This window comes from Bombina bombina, chromosome 4, assembly GCF_027579735.1.
Source record: "Bombina bombina isolate aBomBom1 chromosome 4, aBomBom1.pri, whole genome shotgun sequence".
In the NCBI taxonomy this organism is placed as follows: Eukaryota; Metazoa; Chordata; class Amphibia; order Anura; family Bombinatoridae; genus Bombina; species Bombina bombina.
Genome location: NC_069502.1, coordinates 950,713,099 through 950,726,945, shown reverse-complemented (window position 1 = coordinate 950,726,945; position 13,847 = coordinate 950,713,099).

Genomic DNA, 13,847 nt, shown 5'->3' with positions numbered 1-13,847 from the left:
CCCGTACTTGGTGCGCAGATTTTTGACAGCTTTTTTGTCAAATATGGAGAGCGTATTCAGGTCCGCGGCCGCGATGTTAGGCAATGTCAGGCGAGCGTATTGGTGCCATCGAATGCAGCACAGTGGACGGCTTTATAAGTAGGCCTCGGTCTCTTTTTCAGACGCATGGTTCAAGAACGTACATGATTCGTGGGTCCTGAAGGTGGTATCTCAGGGATACAAGATAGGCTTCAAATCTCATCCGCCAAGGGGCAGATTACTTCTCTTGAATCTGTCTACCAGACCAGAAAAGAGGGATGCCTTTCTAGGGTGCGTTTAGGATTTACCCTCCTTAGGAGTTGTTGTCCCGGTGCCTATCGAAGAAAGAGGTTTGGGGTTTTATTCAAACCTTTTCGTGGTCCCAAAGAAGGAGGGAACTTTCTGCCCAAAAGTGCTTAAACAAATTTCTCAGTGTCCCTTCCTTCAAGATGGAGACGATAAGGTCCATCCTTCCTTTAATTCATTAGATCTGAAGGACGCTTACCTTCATGTTCCAATCGCAGTTCCTGAGGTTTGCATTTCCTGACCAGCACTTCAGATTCTCTGAGGCTGACTGCGTGGAGATTGAACGCTTAGCCAAGAGAGGTTTCTCTGAAAGTGTCATTGATACTCTTATTCAAGCTCGTAAACCAGTTACTCGGTGTATCTACCACAAGGTGTGGAGGACCTACTTATTCTGGTGTGAAGAGCGTGGTTTTTCCTGGCACAGAGTTAAGGTTGCCAGGATCTTATCTTTTCTGCAGGATGGACTGGAGAAGGGCCTTTCTGCTAGTTCCCTGAGGGGACAGATTTCGGCCCTGTCAGTTTTATTGCACAAGACTGGCTGAGCTTCCAGACGTGCAGTCCTTTGTTAAGGCTCTGATTAGGATCAGACCTGTGTTTAGATCTGGAGCTCCTCCTTGGAGCCTAAATCTTGTTCTTTGGGTTTTGCAACAGGTTCCGTTTAAGCCTCTGCATTCTGTTGACATTAAATTGTTATATTGGAAGGTTCTCTTTTTATTGGCTATTGCCTAAGCACGCAGTTTCTGAGATCTCTGCTTTGCAATCTGAGCCCCCTTATCTGATTTTTCATGCAGATAAGGCAGTTTTACGTACTAAATTAGGTTTCTAAGGTTGTGTCAGATTGCAACATCAATCAGGAGATTGTGGTTCCTTCTTTGTGTTGTAATCCTTCTTCATCGAAGGAATGCTTACTTTACAATTTGGATGTGGTTCACACCTTGAAGTTCTATCTTCAGGCTACTGAGTTAAGACAATCTTCCTCCTTGTTTTTTGTCTATTCAGGGAAGCGTAAGGGGCAGAAGGCTACTTCGACTTCCCTATCTTTTTGGTTGAGGAGTGTCATCCGCTTAGCTTACGAGACAGCGGGACATCGTCCTCATGAGAGGATAATGGCTCATTCCACTAGAGCAGTGGCTTCCTCTTGGGGCTTTAAGAACGAGGTCTCTATGGATCAGACTTGTAAGGTCCTCCTTACATACTTTTTCAAAATTTTACAAGTTTGATGTTTTTGCTTCGGCTGAAGCAACTTTCGGGAGAAAAGTTTTGCAAGCTGTGGTGCCCTCAGAATATGGTCCGCCTCTTCCTTTTTATACCCTCCAGTTATTCATTCAGTGTCCTCTGGAGCTTGGGTATAGTTTTGCCAACAGTAAGGAATGAAGCCGTGGACTCTCCCTATCTTAGGAAAGAAAACATAATTTATGCTTACCAGATAAATTCCTTTCCTTCTGAATAGGGAGAGTCCACGGCACCCGCACATTTTTTCTTCTCTATGGGCGGTGCCCTATTATTTATTTTATTCTTCTGGCACCATTTATACCCTAATGTTTCTCCTACCTTTCCTTGTTCCCTCGGCAGAATGACTGGGGTAATTTATTTTAAGATAGTTATATTGTGACTCTTAATTTAAAGTTAGGGGGTCTTAGGTTTAGGGGTTAATAGTTTAATTTAGTGTTTTGTGATGTGGGGGTCCGGCGGTTTAGGGGTTAATAGGTTTAGTTTATTAGTTACGATGTGGGGGGCTGGTGGTTTAGAGGTTAATAGGTTTATTATTTGCAATCTGGGGGGCTGGCGGTTTAGGGGTTGATAGGTTTATTTAGTGTTGGGGAGTGGCAGATTAGGGGTTAATAACTTGATTTAGCGTTGGCGGGGAGGCGGATTAGCAATGTTTAGACTAGGGGTTTATGTAAGGCTGTTAGGGTTAAACTTAACTTTCTTTTCCCCATAGACATCAATGGGGTTGCGTTACGGCGATTTGCCATTCTGCAATTGCAGGTGTTAGTTTTTTTCTAACACTCTCTCCCCATTAATGTCTATGGGGGAACGCGTGCACGAGCAAGTAAACTCAGCCCTTGGCTTTGTGTGCTATGGAGCTTAATGCACTATAACGCACAGCACAAGGAGGTTTTTCAGTAACTCATAATGGCAGTGCTATGGAAAGTGCGTTATTTACGCACCCGGTATAGCGCAAAACTCATAATCTAGCCGATTGTTATCTGAGTTCTAAGAAGTATGTAGCTGACTCAATATTCTTACTGGCTTCTAAAAGTGAAATAAATTTGTCCTCTTTAAAAATGTATATAAAATAGAGGGGAAGTCATAAAGCAATATTGTTCTAAAGAGCATTTCAATGCAAATTATATCTATAAAATTCTATACTCTGATATACATATACACACTGTATATAATTACTCTGATATACATATACACACTGTATATAATTACTCTGATATACATATACACACTGTATATAATTACTCTGATATACATATACACACTGTATTTAATTACTCTGATATACATATACAAACTGTATTTAATTACTCTGATATACATATACACACTGTATATAATTACTCTGATATACATATACAAACTGTATTTAATTACTCTGATATACATATGCACACTGTATATAATTACTCTGATATACATATACACACTGTATATAATTACTCTGATATACATATACAAACTGTATATAATTACTCTGATATACATATGCACACTGTATATAATTACTCTGATATACATATACACACTGTATATAATTACTCTGATATACATATGCACACTGTATATAATTACTCTGATATACATATGCACACTGTATATAATTACTCTGATATACATATACACACTGTATATAATTACTCTGATATACATATACACACTGTATATAATTACTCTGATATACATATACACACTGTATATAATTACTCTGATATACATATGCACACTGTATATAATTACTCTGATATACATATGCACACTGTATATAATTACTCTGATATACATATGCACACTGTATATAATTACTCTGATATACATATACACACTGTATTTAATTACTCTGATATACATATACACACTGTATATAATTACTCTGATATACATATACACACTGTATATAATTACTCTGATATACATATACACACTGTATATAATTACTCTGATATACATATACACACTGTATATAATTACTCTGATATACATATACACACTGTATATAATTACTCTGATATACATATACACACTGTATATAATTACTCTGATATACATATACACACTGTATATAATTACTCTGATATACATATACACACTGTATTTGCCAGCCATCACAAGCAGCAGATGCAATTACTTCATAGTGTTTTCTGGTATCTAGGGTGTTAGTATATATACAAACACAGCCTGCAACTGCTCACAGTGTGGCTGTCAATACCAAGTTGCCTAAGCAGGGGAAGGGCTTAAAGCCTCGCACAGGACTGCCGGCAGGTTAGCTAAAGTGAGTGAGGAGGCAGGAACTGTCACACTACCCTCTAGTTCAGTGCTCTTTTGCTACAGAGAAGTATGGCAAAAAGTTACTGATCTTTACTATGAAACATATCACCCAGGCAGATAAAACAAAAGTGAGTGACTGTATATGCAACTGAAGTGAGATCCCATATTGTGGAGGCAGAGCACTAAGCAGACTAGGCATTGATTGAACACAGGGCACTTATTGCAGCATTTTAACATTTTAATGCATCTGGACACTTCTGTTCCACCCCCTGCTCACGTCTATGAATATAAGTCTATATTAATGTGCTTGGAGGAAGCCAGAGGGCTGGGCTATTATTCCACCACACCTGTTTGATCTGAGAAAAAAGGGCATATTTTCCTATGCCCCTGTGTGAGGCCCCATCATAAGTTAGGCCTTAGACCATCGCATATTGGGCCTAATGGTAGAGCCGCCACTGGAGTCCATGGTCAGGGCAGAATTTGGGCATGTCCAGGGTGGAGATTGAGTAATTGAAGCTGGGCTATGGGTTCTAGGGTGTGGTATGGGTGAGTCACAAATTCCTAAAAGAGACCATAAATATAGATCAAGGGACAATTGGATGAACCCACATGTAGTACAGTTCTGACATTTTCAGTACGATTTTGAGCTCTGATGAGTAACACTGTTCTCATATCTCAATATAATGCATTTATCTTTATGCTTTAGTGACTTTGGAGTTGATCACAGTCCCTTAGAAAAACTTATCTAATTATCGTCAACAGAAAAACACTATTAAAGTCTAACGGCTAGATTTGGAGTTTGGCGGTAAAAGGGCTGTTAACGCTCCGCGGGTTTTTTTCTGGCCGCACCATAAATTTAACTCTGGTATCGAGAGTTCAAACAAATGCTGCGTTAGGCTCCAAAAAAGGAGCGTAGAGCATTTTTACCGCAAATGCAACTCTCGATACCAGAGTTGCTTACGGACGCGGCCGGCCTCAAAAACGTGCTCGTGCACGATTCTCCCATAGGAAACAATGGGGCTGTTTGAGCTGAAAAAAAACCTAACACCTGCAAAAAAGCAGCGTTCACCTCCTAACGCAGCCCCATTGTTTGCTATGGGGAAACACTTCCTACGTCTGCACCTAACACCCTAACATGTACCCCGAGTCTAAACACCCCTAGCCTTACACTTATTAACCCCTAATCTGCCGCCCCCGCTATCGCTGACCCCTGCATTACACTTTTAACCCCTAATCTGCCGCTCCGTAAACCGCCGCCACCTACGTTATCCCTATGTACCCCTAATCTGCTGCCCTAACATCGCCGACCCCTATGTTATATTTATTAACCCCTAATCTGCCCCCCACAACGTCGCCGACACCTACCTACACTTATTAACCCCTAATCTGCCGAGCGGACCTGAGCGCTACTATAATAAAGTTATTAACCCCTAATCCGCCTCACTAACCCTATCATAAATAGTATTAACCCCTAATCTGCCCTCCCTAACATCGCCGACACCTACCTTCAATTATTAACCCCTAATCTGCCGACCGGAGCTCACCGCTATTCTAATAAATGTATTAACCCCTAAAGCTAAGTCTAACCCTAACACTAACACCCCCCTAAGTTAAATATAATTTTTATCTAACGAAATAAATTAACTCTTATTAAATAAATGATTCCTATTTAAAGCTAAATACTTACCTGTAAAATAAATCCTAATATAGCTACAATATAAATTACATTTATATTATAGCTATTTTAGGATTAATATTTATTTTACAGGCAACTTTGTAATTATTTTAACCAGGTACAATAGCTATTAAATAGTTAAGAACTATTTAATAGTTACCTAGTTAAAATAATAACAAATTTACCTGTAAAATAAATCCTAACCTAAGATATAATTAAACCTAACACTACCCTATCAATAAAATAATTAAATAAACTACCTACAATTACCTACAATTAACCTAACACTACACTATCAATAAATTAATTAAACACAATTGCTACAAATAAATACAATTAAATAAACTATCTAAAGTACAAAAAATAAAAAAGAACTAAGTTACAGAAAATAAAAAAATATTTACAAACATAAGAAAAATATTACAACAATTTTAAACTAATTACACCTACTCTAAGCCCCCTAATAAAATAACAAAGACCCCCAAAATAAAAAATTCCCTACCCTATTCTAAAATACAAAAATTACAAGCTCTTTTACCTTACCAGCCCTGAACAGGGCCCTTTGCGGGGCATGCCCCAAGAATTTCAGCTCTTTTGCCTGTAAAAAAAAACATACAATACCCCCCCCCAACATTACAACCCACCACCCACATACCCCTAATCTAACCCAAACCCCCTTAAATAAACCTAACACTAATCCCCTGAAGATCTTCCTACCTTGTCTTCACCATCCAGGTATCACCGATCCGTCCTGGCTCCAAGATCTTCATCCAACCCAAGCGGGGGTTGGCGATCCATAATCCGGTGCTCCAAAGTCTTCCTCCTATCCGGCAAGAAGAGGACATCCGGACCGGCAAACATCTTCTCCAAGCGGCATCTTCTATGTTCTTCCATCCGATGACGACCGGCTCCATCTTGAAGACCTCCAGCGCGGATCCATCCTCTTCTTCCGACGACTAGACGACGAATGACGGTTCCTTTAAGGGACGTCATCCAAGATGGCGTCCCTCGAATTCCGATTGGCTGATAGGATTCTATCAGCCAATCGGAATTAAGGTAGGAATATTCTGATTGGCTGATGGAATCAGCCAATCAGAATCAAGTTCAATCCGATTGGCTGATCCAATCAGCCAATCAGATTGAGCTCGCATTCTATTGGCTGATCGGAACAGCCAATAGAATGCGAGCTCAATCTGATTGGCTGATTGGATCAGCCAATCGGATTGAACTTGATTCTGATTGGCTGATTCCATCAGCCAATCAGAAAATTCCTACCTTAATTCCGATTGGCTGATAGAATCCTATCAGCCAATCGGAATTCGAGGGACACCATCTTGGATGACGTCCCTTAAAGGAACCGTCATTCGTCGTCTAGTCGTCGGAAGAAGAGGATGGATCCGCGCTGGAGGTCTTCAAGATGGAGCCGGTCGTCATCGGATGGAAGAACATAGAAGATGCCGCTTGGAGAAGATGTTTGCCGGTCCGGATGTCCTCTTCTTGCCGGATAGGAGGAAGACTTTGGAGCACCGGATTATGGATCGCCAACCCCCGCTTGGGTTGGATGAAGATCTTGGAGCCAGGACGGATCGGTGATACCTGGATGGTGAAGACAAGGTAGGAAGATCTTCAGGGGATTAGTGTTAGGTTTATTTAAGGGGGGTTTGGGTTAGATTAGGGGTATGTGGGTGGTGGGTTGTAATGTTGGGGGGGGGGTATTGTATGTTTTTTTTTACAGGCAAAAGAGCTGAAATTCTTGGGGCATGCCCCGCAAAGGGCCCTGTTCAGGGCTGGTAAGGTAAAAGAGCTTGTAATTTTTGTATTTTAGAATAGGGTAGGGAATTTTTTATTTTGGGGGTCTTTGTTATTTTATTAGGGGGCTTAGAGTAGGTGTAATTAGTTTAAAATTGTTGTAATATTTTTCTTATGTTTGTAAATATTTTTTTATTTTCTGTAACTTAGTTCTTTTTTATTTTTTGTACTTTAGATAGTTTATTTAATTGTATTTATTTGTAGCAATTGTGTTTAATTAATTTATTGATAGTGTAGTGTTAGGTTAATTGTAGGTAATTGTAGGTAGTTTATTTAATTATTTTATTGATAGGGTAGTGTTAGGTTTAATTATATCTTAGGTTAGGATTTATTTTACAGGTAAATTTGTTATTATTTTAACTAGGTAACTATTAAATAGTTCTTAACTATTTAATAGCTATTGTACCTGGTTAAAATAATTACAAAGTTGCCTGTAAAATAAATATTAATCCTAAAATAGCTATAATATAAATGTAATTTATATTGTAGCTATATTAGGATTTATTTTACAGGTAAGTATTTAGCTTTAAATAGGAATCATTTATTTAATAAGAGTTAATTTATTTCGTTAGATAAAAATTATATTTAACTTAGGGGGGTGTTAGTGTTAGGGTTAGACTTAGCTTTAGGGGTTAATACATTTATTAGAATAGCGGTGAGCTCCGGTCGGCAGATTAGGGGTTAATAATTGAAGGTAGGTGTCGGCGATGTTAGGGAGGGCAGATTAGGGGTTAATACTATTTATGATAGGGTTAGTGAGGCGGATTAGGGGTTAATAACTTTATTATAGTAGCGCTCAGGTCCGCTCGGCAGATTAGGGGTTAATAAGTGTAGGCAGGTGTCGGCGACGTTGTGGGGGGCAGATTAGGGGTTAATAAATATAACATAGGGGTCGGCGATGTTAGGGGCAGCAGATTAGGGGTACATAGCGATAACGTAGGTGGCGGCGATTTGCGGTCGGAAGATTAGGGGTTAATTATTTTAAGTAGCTTGCGGCGACGTTGTGGGGGGCAAGTTAGGGGTTAATAAATATAATATAGGGGTCGGCGGGGTTAGGGGCAGCAGATTAGGGGTACATAAGTATAACGTAGGTTGCGGTCGGCAGATTAGGGGTTAAAAATTTTAATCGAGTGGCGGCGATGTGGGGGGACCTCAGTTTAGGGGTACATAGGTAGTTTATGGGTGTTAGTGTACTTTAGGGTACAGTAGTTAAGAGCTTTATAAACCGGCGTTAGCCAGAAAGCTCTTAACTCCTGCTTTTTTCAGGCGGCTGGAATCTTGTTGTTAAAGCTCTAACGCTCACTGCAGAAACGACTCTAAATACCAGCGTTAGAAAGATCCCATTGAAAAGATAGGCTACGCAAATGGCGTAGGGGGATCTGCGGTATGGAAAAGTCGCGGCTGTAAAGTGAGCGTTAGACCCTTTAATCACTGACTCCAAATACCAGCGGGCGGCCAAAACCAGCGTTAGGAGCCTCTAACGCTGGTTTTGACGGCTACCGCCGAACTCTAAATCTAGGCCTTAGGGAATTTTTTATAAATAAATCATTTGATAAACTTTTCTAAAGGATTGTGATTGAAATCTTTACTCGTATGACTTAGGAATTAGATTTTTCACTCTTGAAAGTATTTTGTTTTTGTTTTTTTGTTTTATTTCTTTTTTAATTTCAGTGACTGTAAACTAATATCAGTGCACATTTACAACTGGAATTGTTGCATAGGTGTTAATAAATGCTTTGCCGTGTAATGGAACCTGGCTGTTTGTTCTGATTTTACTGGAAGTAAGCTTTAAGCAAACAGCTTCAGTCTGTTCCTTATGGCTTAACTGAACTTTGTCCGATTAGGAGACTATTTAAATATAAACAATGTACACGCTTCCTTACAATTCTTGAGACATTAATCACACAGTGCAGCTAGTGAGCTGATAAAATCTTAAGTACTCTGAATATGTTTATTGTTTAAAAGGACTGGTTATGTTATTGTATATCAGCGTCTAATTCTGACAAAATCTGGCATTCCATTAAGTTTGTATTTACTTTTTTAATTATTTACTGAATTATCATAGCTACATTGTTTTGAAAGACCTGTAAATTCATACACTTAAAGGTTTGTGAAGGAATGTATGAATATATATATATAGAGAGAGAAAATAACTCATTGTGTAGTTCATTAACAAATCTAGACAGGCCAGAAGGCTTGTTTTTCCTACAGAAAACCTCTGAATTACATTGTTTCCAATGCAGCAAAGGATTCTGGGTAAGATATGCAAATGAGGTTCACAATTACACACTTTTTTACTTTAAAGGCACACTGAACCCAAATTTTATCTTTTGTGATTCAGATAGAGAATGCGATTTTAAGCAACTTTCTAATTCACACTCCTATTAGCAAATATTCTTCATTCTCTTGGTATCGTTATTTGAAAAGCAAGAATGTAAGTTTAGATGCTGACCCATTTTGGTGAACAACCTGGGTTGTTCTTGCTGATTGGTGGATACATTCATCCACCAATAAACAAGTGCTGTTCAAGGTTCTGGACTTTCTTTTTCAAATAAAGATAGCAAGAGAACAAATAAAAATTGCTAATAGGAGTAAATTAGAAAGTTGCTTAAAATTGCATGCTCTATCTGAATCACAAAAGAAAAAATTTGGGTTCAGTGTCCCTTTAAGTCTGCTTTTCAGCAGATTCCCTTTTTCGCCAAAGCATCGCAGTTCACAGAGCTTATAAGCTTAGCTAGGGTTAGTGCAGTGATTCATAGCCATCCCAGGACAGACTGTTTTGTGATTTTTGCCACTCATCAGCTGAGAAAAGGTTTGAATCACTGGTTGGTGAACTTGATTTCTGGACAAAATACAACAACATTTAGAATTAGGGGGAGGTAAAAAGTGGGTTTAAAATCCTCCACTACGCACAAAATATAGAGAAAATAACTCATTGTGTAGTTCATTAACAAATCTAGACAGGCCAGAAGGCTTGTTTTTCCCACAGAAAACCTCTGAATTACATTGTTTCCAATGCAGCAAAGGATATTGGGTAAGATATGCAAATGAGGTTCACAATGACACACCTTTTTTACTTCAAGTCTGCGTTTCAGCAGATTCACTTTATGCCAAAGCATTGCTGTTCACACAGCTTAAAAGCTTAGCTAGGGTTAGTGCAGTGATTCATAACCATCCCAGGACAGACTGTTTCGTAGTTATTGCTACTCATCAGCTGGGAGAAGGTTTGAATCACTGCTGGGTGAAGTTCATTTCTGGACAAAATACAACAACATTTAAAATTATATACAAAGAGAGAAGCGCTCTACCAGGAATGAACAACAGCTCTACCAGGAACAAACAACAGCTCAGTAGCTTGTTCTATGGCAAGTTACCACCTAGGAGCAGCCTCTTTTAGCCCAGTTGTGCTTTTCACAGAGGAAAACTTTTCTGAAGTATATCAGTCTGATCCCGCCAAGTAAGGTCAGTCCAGCCCCGAAATACCAGGCAATTCTCCTGGTATATGCAATGCTGGCTATTTTTCATATGTTTTGTGTGTGTGTGTGTATGTATATATATATATATATATATATATATATATATAGATACAGGGGTCGAGTCCAGTGGGAACGTATGCGAACGGCGTCCCGCCACTATTTTTCCAGGGGGAACTACGTTCCCACTAGAAGAATGGTCCCTCATATTTCAGGGCTGGTGAAAGCACAAAGCAGTGTAGACAGCTGCCTTCAAATTAGAGCAGGCAGATGTTGAGGCAGCACTGCTGTCTGTGAAAACAAGAACATGCTATGCTGTATGACAAGTGCTTCCTGCTCTGTAATGATCTTGTGTCAGTGGGAAATCAACTTGCTGCAACTCTATTAAAGGTAGGAACTTTAGGTCCCTTATTGCAAAATGTTAATTTGCGCAAACTCCTCCAGACCATCCATTACCAGGAGGTGGTGGGGAGGAGTTTGTGCAAATTTATGTTTTTTTAAGTTGCTCTAAAGTTACTATGACTTGTTGCTTGCATCTCCGTTTTCAAGAGGCATTTGAATATTAATTATGTTCCTAAAGACCCAATATTGAGAAACGCTTGCATTAATCAACCAGAGTCTGGATTTATTAAACACGGCTGTTGTCAGACTGTGGTGTACACAGTCTAAAGACATTTGCCTCTGGCTGCAAAGCAGACATTGCAACAAAGTATACTGCTCCTGTCAATCATAATTCAGGCAACCTAAACCGTCAGCCCCCCACATCGCCATAAACTAAATTAAACTATTAACCCCTAAACCTAACAAGCCGCTAACTTTAAATTAAAATTAGAACATCCCTATCTTCAAATAAATTTAAGCTTACCTGTAGAATTAAAATAAACTATATCAACTATTAATTAACCTACCCTAACTATTATCTAACAATTAAATTAAACTACCAATTAAATAAACTAAATTACATATTAAAGAAACCTAACCCCTACTCAAATTATTTAAATATACTGTTAAACATTATTAAAAGTACTAAATTACCACACCAAAAAAAACTAAGTTACAAAAAAAACAAACAATAAATTACGAAAAATAAAAAAACACATTATTAAAAATAAAAAAACATTACACTTAATCTAATAGCCCTATCAAAATAAAAAAGCCCCCTAAAATAAAAAACCCTAGCCTACAATAAACTACCAATGGCCATTAAAAGGGCCTTTTGTGGAGCATTGCCCCAAAGAAATCAGCTTTTACACCTGTAAAAAAAAAATACAAACACTCCCAACAGTAAAACCCACCTCCCATCCAACCAACCCTGAAAAGGGCATTTGTATGGGCATTGCCTTTAAAAGGGCATTTAGCTCTTTTACATGCCCAGACCCTAATCTAAAAATAAAACCCACCCAAAAAAAACCTAAAAAAACCTAACACTAACCCCCGACGATCCACTTACAGTTCTTGAAGTCCCGGACTTCTCCGGATGGATGAAGATGGAAGAGGCCGCCCGGATGAAGACTTCTTGCAGCCTGGATGAGGACTTCTCCGGATGGATGCATGGATCCTTCAAGCTGAACTTCAAGAACTCTAAGTGGATCGTCAGGGGTTAGTGTTAGGTTTTTTTAAGGTTTTTTTTGGGTGGGTTTTATTTTTAGATTAGGGTTTGGGCATGTAAAAGAGCTAAATGCCTTTTAAAGGGCAATGCCCATACAAATGCCATTTTCATGGGCAATGGGGAGCTTAGGTTATTTTAGATAGGTTTTTTATTTGTGGGTTGGTTGGATGGGAGGTGGGTTTTACTGTTGGGGGTGTTTGTATTTGTTTTTACAGGTAAAAGAGCTGATTTCTTTGATGCAATGCCCCACAAAGGGCCCTTTTAAAGACCCTTGGTAGTTTATTGTAGGCTAGGGTTTTTTTTTTATTTTGGGGGTCTTTTTAATTTTGATAGGGCTATTAGATTAGGTGTAATTCTTTTTTATTTTTGATAATGTGCTTTTTATTTTTCGTAATTTAATGTTTGTTTGTTTTTGTAACTTAGTTTTTTTTGTGGTAATTTAACACTTTTAATAATGTTTAATAGTATATTTAAATAATTTGACAAGGGTTAGGTTTCTTTAATATGTAATTTAGTTTATTTAATTGGTAGTTTAATTAATTGTAGGATAATAGTTAGGATAGGTTAATTAATAGTTTAATATAGTTTATTTTAATTCTACTGGTAAGTTTAAATTTATTTGGAGATAGGGATGTTGTAATTTTAATTTAAAGTTAGCAGGTTGTTAGGTTTGGGGGTTAATAGCTTAATTTAGTTTTTGGGGGGCTGACGGTTTAGGGGTTAATAGGTTTAGTTAGTGGTAGTGATGTGGGATGCCAGAGGTTTAGGGTTTAATACGTTTATTTAGGTTGCGGGGGTGTTGGGGAGCGGCGGGATAGGGGTTAATAACTTTATTTAGGTTGCGGCGGGGTCGGGGAGCGGCGGGATAGGGGTTAATAACTTTATTTAGGTTGCGCCGGGGTCGGGGAGCGGTGGGATAGGGGTTAATAACTTTATTTAGGTTGCGGCGGGGTCGGGGAGTGGCAGGATAATGTTAATAACTTTATTTAGGTTGCGGCGGGGTCGGGGAGCGGCGGGATAGGGGTTAATAACTTTATTTAGGTTGCAGCAGGATAGGGGTTAAACATTTTAGTATAGTGGCGGGGTTCAGTGACAGGGTATGAATAAAGTTGGTAACTGGCGCTAATGGTAAAAAAGCTAGGATAACACTGCCATTAGAGTGAGTGTTATATTAATTTACGGCTATCCGTTAAGTGAGAGAGAATTAAAGATAAGTGAATCGTGAAAATTAATCTTGAGTGCTCTAGTAGGAATTGAGCGTAAGATATTTTTATCCTAATATTATCCTTCTGTTAATTAACTAATGACAAATAAAAACAGTGTATCAATTCCTATTTGGATATAGTGACAATGTGTGATAAATCATGAAATGTGATAAAGTTTTCACCTATTTGACATCGTTAATACTGATGTTGGTATAATAAGAAAAATGTTACGTGTATATGTATAATGTTGTAAGCAA